Here is a 6,358-nt window from a genome sequence, read left to right on the forward strand (position 1 = left end):
CCTCCTAAAAAGAGTCTTTCAGGAGATTGCATGAGCTAGAATGAGAAAAAATTCTAGCATTGTGCCTAGTGCATAGTAAGTATTTGTTAAATACTGCTTGTCTTTCCATTTTATGAAGTTCTTCGGTACATAAAATAAGAAAAAGTAAAAAATTTAAAGAAATCACATTGGAAACTGGAAAGGAGCATGCAGATGGCCCTCAGCATTCTTGTTCGTGTGCTAAGCCTACCCTGATCTCTCTCCCATGCTCTAGGGGCCTTCCTCAAGTCCTGGCTTCCTCCAGCCTCCCATCGCTCCCATCCTACCTTCAAAACCACTTGAATGGAGCCTGGTCCCCAGGATACAGTCTCAAGTAATATCTGTTGAATAGGATGGGGTTAAAAAATAATTTGCAACTATGTGCAGTTATGGATGCTCACTTATTGTGGTAGCATTTTGTGTCACATTCATGTATCAAATCATTACATTGTTTACCTAATACTAACACAATGTTGCATGCCATCATTTCTCAATTTGACAAGGGAAAGAGGCATCACATTTTATTACTTGATTATGATATTTTTAATGAGAAAGGTTATTTTTTTCCACAGGAAAAAATACACGTTCCTTTGTGAGTTGTCTGTTCTTGTACTTTTCCATTCTTATTTGTTTAGAAGACCTTTATACATATTAAAGATATTGACCTTTTTACTGTAACATACATTACAAAATAGAAATATTTTTCTTATTAAAAAAAAAAAGAATAGGGTTGATTACCACTCACTCTCCTGTCAAAAGCTTCAAAGACCATCAAATTCTGTAGCCATCATTCGGGCCATGAAAAATTGGGAACTTGTTCTGGATAAAAATTCCATTTGTATTGCCAGTCAACCCTACTGCCCTGTTCATTTAGAGATCATCTTTCCTCCATTTCAAGTTGAGTACCTAGTCTTCTGCACTGCTTTCAACAGGCTGGACTGGGAACAGAATTCCTCCCAAATAATACAAGCACATGTCATCCTAAACCCCCATCCCACTCCTCCATGCATCCTACGCATTGCCTGGGGTCTAATGTTCTGAGCACAGCTCTGGAGAGAATCCATGGATGTGAAATCTGAGTTCTTTCTTACAACATTCGGGTCGCCACAACCACGGTCCCTAACCTTGCCATGCCTCGAATTCTTCCTCTGGCAAATAACTATAAATAATAGCAGGATTTGTATGAAGATAAAGTAAGATAACTTCAGAAAAATGCTTAGAGATAAGTCTACCCTATATGAAGTACCTAAAGGTACACTATTTTATTAAGTCAAAATAAGTCATCTTTTGTTTTCTGTTTTTTTTTTATTTGTTTGTTTGTTTTTTACAGCAGAGCTAAGGGAAAAGCTAAAAGGAAATTCTATAGACATATAAAAGGAGACACAGAAAAGTATATGTAAAAACATCAAAACTGTGCTCGCTTCCGCAGCATGTATACTAAAATTGGAACCATACAGAGAAGGTTAACACGGATCCTAAGTCAGGATGGCACACACACAAAACAAAACAAAACAAAAAACACCCCATGAAAATTACCTACAATGGTTTTGCCAGTCAAAAACTGAAAAGAACACATATTCTTAATGTTTTGAAGTATCTCCTTCCAGGCTTTCCCTATGCACATGCACACACCTCCTTTTTGAGACATACACATTTAATCAAGGTGCTCCTCCTTGATAACCTGCTCCTTCTTACCTTTCTTTCAAATGATAAATATCCTGCAAAAATATGATTTTGTAAATGTCTCAGAATATTCTTAGAATTAATGGATCATGATGTATTTTTCCATTCCTCTATTTTAAGACTACATTTAAAAGCTAAATTTATAAAGCTAAGTTTTAAAAATTGTTCTAACCATAATTCCACGAACTAGTCTAACAATCATGATGACTTCTTTGAAAAGAACAACAGCAAACACTTCAAAACACACTGCTTCTGCTCTCTCCTAAGTATCTAGATCACTGCCGTTGCAATTATTTTTCAACCCTGTGGTCAAAGCCGCAAAAAGGGAGTGAAGGCTAAAATGCCTTTGTAGGTCTCGTTCTCTCTTTCGCTGCCTTCGGAGACTTGAAGTTGCAGCCTCCTCCGCTCTTCGGACAGCCATTAGCAAGCTAAGTTCAGCTCAGGGTCCAGAGCTGAGTAGAATGAGGTCTGTAAAGAAAAATGTCAAATATCTCCATGGCGTGTCTTTGTTATCAGCAGAGCTGTGCAAAATCCATGTAGAACGACTACCGCATAAAACCTGATTAACTGCAAACATTCCTTATCCTAGGGCCAGACAGCAGAGACACTCAGCTTTAACCTTGCTAATGGTTTAGAGAACGCACACTGGGTACACTTTGCCCATCTCGTTTGCTCTCCTCTCCAAAAAGTCTTTGGAGATTCTGGGAAAAAGACATGTCCATTTTATTTGCAAAACCTGCTAGGTTTCATTTCCATTCCATTTTAATAAACATCATCCAGAACCTCCTACTTGCCAGGAGCTCACCTGATGCTGTGAGCAGGAAAGAGAAAATACAAAGATGAAAGAAACAGGTCTTTCTGCCCTTGAAGAGTTGAAAATCTATTAGAAAGCAGTAAGATGTGTGAACAAATAGCTTTAGTTCCAGGCAGAACGAAATAAGGCTAAACAAAGGAGCATATATTGTGCCTAGTGATTGCAAAGGAAAAACGGAAATCATTTAAGCAAGAAGAGGTCTGTCGGGAGCCACGCTGGCAGAATAAGAGCAAAATGGCGCATGCACTTTTGAGGAACAAGATGCGATTGGCTGACAGCTTATGTAAGAGGTGCATGAACACTGCGGGACCCTTAGGTGGTGGAAGGGAATGATCATGCGTGCTGCATGATAGGGCTGCTCATTGGCTGTTACAAACCGTATATATGTGCGTGAACTTCCGTGTAGGGGAGGAGTGCGGGCCGCGGGAGCGGTGGACCAACCGCAGACCCCCAGGGCCCCGGATGGGGCTGCTTCGAGCGGGGGTCCCAGGGACAGGGCTGCCCCCAGAATCCCGGCGCAGGAGAGCGCAATAAAGAAGCTTGCCACCCTGTGTGCCCCCGGGTCGTTCTTGATGGTGAGAGCGACAGAGGTCACATCTGAAGTAAGCCTTAAAGGATGTGTAGGCTTTTTATAGGGGGGAAAGAAGACCGCAAAACCATTAATGAGTCTCTGCTAGGCATTTTGACTTCTGAATCAGAGATTACACTAAGGGCTTCTGGAAACACTGGTTTGTTAAGTAAAAAACAAAACAAAAGAAAAACCACTTTGACTAGGAATTATTATTACTTTGTTATTAATGAGGAATCCAAGTAATCTAGTTAAGATTCTGCCTATCAAGAGTAGGATAGGGACTGGACCTCAGACTGATCGCAAGCCAGCCTGGGGACTTGAGAGACCAAGAAGACAATAACAGAATGAGCGTGGAAGTGTGAGAAGGCTGGGTGGCTTCAGAAAATGGCTTACTTTCTATCTTAAAAAACAAAAAACAAACGACAAAAAAACAAAACAAAACAAACAAACAAAAAAACAAAACAAAACAAGGACAAAACCAAAGACCTTAGGTAGATAAATATCTCTCCCCTAAGAGAAGAAAGGATGTATATACGGTAGATTGGTAACAAATAAATCACAAAGTCTCGGGGGCATAACAGAGAAAGGGTTAATTCCTGCTTATGAAAACCGCAGCAGGTGCAAGTGGCTCTCCAGGGCGGTGGCCTCCTGGGCGGGGACACGCGGATCTGCACAGCTGCATCACACAGCTGGACCTTCCAGAGCATCGGCCACACCATCCACACAGCCACGGAAGGAAACGGAGAATGCAGAGAACCTACACTTCTTTTGCCCTTCTATACTGTGGCCTTGAGGGACACACGTCACTGCTTAGAGCCCCCAACCAGATCTAGTCACTTGGCCCTAGAATAACGTCGTCTTCCTACATGCCCAGAAAGAAGAAAAGGAAAAGAGATTTGGTGAAAGCAAGGTATGGTTCCTGGTACACCAGGCAATGGTAATTTAGGATGTATGTGCTTTTATGAATTTAATATATAAATTAAATAAATACATAATGCGATTTCTATTATACACTACATATAGAACATATTTTACAGACACCATATATTATATATTATAACAATATATAACATATTATATAGTACTGTCATATGTTATATATAATAATTCATATAAAGTGAACTCCAGATCATCCCCACCTTACAAGAGAACAGACGGGACTTTGTAAACCCTCCCCCCCAGCCAGTGCGAGACTGGCAGCTGCTGAGTTGGGAGCATATCCCCCCAGGCCAGGCAGCTCCTACCGCCTGAGGTCAGTTCTCTGGAGGAAGGGCGGCTGTGAAGGTTTTATATGTGAAGTTGGTGACACTGTGGTCTCTAGTTACCCAACAAAACACTGGGAGCTGCTGTGCGGGTATCAGCGGAGGTGAGGAAGGTCTATACGGTTTACTCTAAGGAAGGACGATCCTGCTGGATAATCTGGGTGGGCTTGATGCCAGCAGCAAGGAGGCTGTCAGAGCAGAGCTGAGGTTTCCCTGAAGAGCAAGAAACCCGGCCTGTGGACAGCAGTTTTGGGCAGATTCGGCCTGTGAAGTCCAGCGCGCCGGTCCTGACAGCCTGTGCTCCGGATTCTTCAGATACGCCTCCCAGCACTCGCAATCGTGTAAGCCAGTCCTTAAAATCAATCCATCAGTCGATCAATCTGTTTCTCGTTCCCTCTCTGGTTCTGCTTCTCTGTTGGAACCCTGAGGGGTACAGCAGCCGAGGCTGAAAGCAGCTGGTGATCGGTGCACTCACTGCTGGGTAACGGCATCTGGATGACACCGTGGACGAGCACCACACAGCTCCCGGCACAAGGGGCAGAATTTGCCGAGTCATGGGCCACCTCGACGGGAGGAATGATTGCAAGGAGGAAGGAGTCAATTTTTCTTTTTGAAAAAACACTTTGTGCTCACTTTTGAGTCATACATTCCAAAGGCAATATATGCCCCAAAGAGGAGATGGAGATACTTTTTAAAAATCTGTCTGAAGGCAAATAGCCCGAAGACACCTACCATTTAATCCTTACCCAAAGCACTGCGCGGTTACCAGCAACTTACCTTCTATTACACACTGGCCAAAAAAAAAAAAAAAAAAAAATCCAGTAGCTTTCCATTATCCTCACAACCTTAGACGCCTTGTGGTTCCCTAGCTATTTCCTTTGCTTTTCTATACCTACTAATGTATTTGAACAGATATCGCCACAAATAATGCAAAATGATATGGCTTTTTTTTTTTTTTTTTTTTTTTCTCTGCTAAGGATCTAGCGTGGATGGTTTGAAATGGAAAAGTTCAGTGTATCGGCTGGGAGGAGAAACTATTTTCTGGTGGCATTGCTGTGAAACCAGAAGACACAGCTGGATAGCGTACGGCGTTGAATGCAGCGCAGAGCAAATTCAGTGACGCAGCCCGTCTGCTAAACCGCCAACAACACTGACCAGAAACCCAGGCACAGCTAAGCCAAAGGACACAAGGATAAGCTGAAAAGAAGAAATAAGGAAAAATAGAGAGGTAGGAAAAAAGAAAAAAATGGGAGGGAAAGTCTTCATCCTTCATTAAGATAAGGCAAAACTAGAGAGAAGCTATTTGATTGCTTCTAATTAGCAGAAGAAATATCTTAAGAAGCCGGAATTTTATTTAAAAGACTGGAGAAGACCAGTGGCTGAGGGTTGGAGGAAAGCAGAATACTGAAGAGCCACCCGCACGGTAGAAGTGGAAGGAAGAGAAGAATCCAGGAATCCCAACGCCCAAGAACGCGTCTCTGATATGAAACCAAAGGTGTCTGGAAGCGCAGCTCCCTGTGCGCCATTTGTTGACCTTTAAAGGGAACCTCGATGGCAGTGTTCACCGTCGGTGCTGCTCCGAATGAGGACAGGGGTCGGTCCGATGACCAGAGGCCACAGAGGCTGGACTCTGACCCAGGCCTGATCCCGGGTCAACAGCACTGCAGAAACAGCCACCATCGTCGGCTGCGGGCATATTACACTTTACTGCATCGCTAGGATATACTGAACCCTTCTCTGGTTTCAATATCTCAAGATGGCATCTAAGTTCAGTTATCACTTGAGATGGAAACTCCTCCAGGAAAGCCCTAAGCTAAAATTTGAGCAACACCAAAATAACAGTGGCAGCACTAGAGAAGCGCTGGGTCCCTTGGGCGTGACCTGTTGCTGGAATGGGCCTTCTCTGTGTGTTCCACTCCTTCCTTGGACCATTCCACATCCATCTCCCATTCCCGCAGCCATGATTCTGGTATTCTCCATTTCCAACAAGTGGTTTTTTCCCCAGGACAC

The 6,358-nt window shown here is 43.1% G+C and overlaps 1 non-coding gene across 1 annotated transcript; it reads left to right on the forward strand.

The window, feature by feature from the left end:
• Nucleotides 1-1,431: 1,431 nt before the first annotated feature.
• Nucleotides 1,432-1,539, forward strand: LOC122914832. Its single transcript, XR_006385902.1, has one exon. It is a non-coding gene; the product is annotated as a U6 spliceosomal RNA (small nuclear RNA).
• The last annotated feature ends 4,819 nt before the right edge of the window (nt 1,540-6,358 follow it).

The sequence above is a fragment of the Neovison vison genome, chromosome 7, assembly GCF_020171115.1.
Source record: "Neovison vison isolate M4711 chromosome 7, ASM_NN_V1, whole genome shotgun sequence".
NCBI lineage: Eukaryota > Metazoa > Chordata > Mammalia > Carnivora > Mustelidae > Neogale > Neogale vison.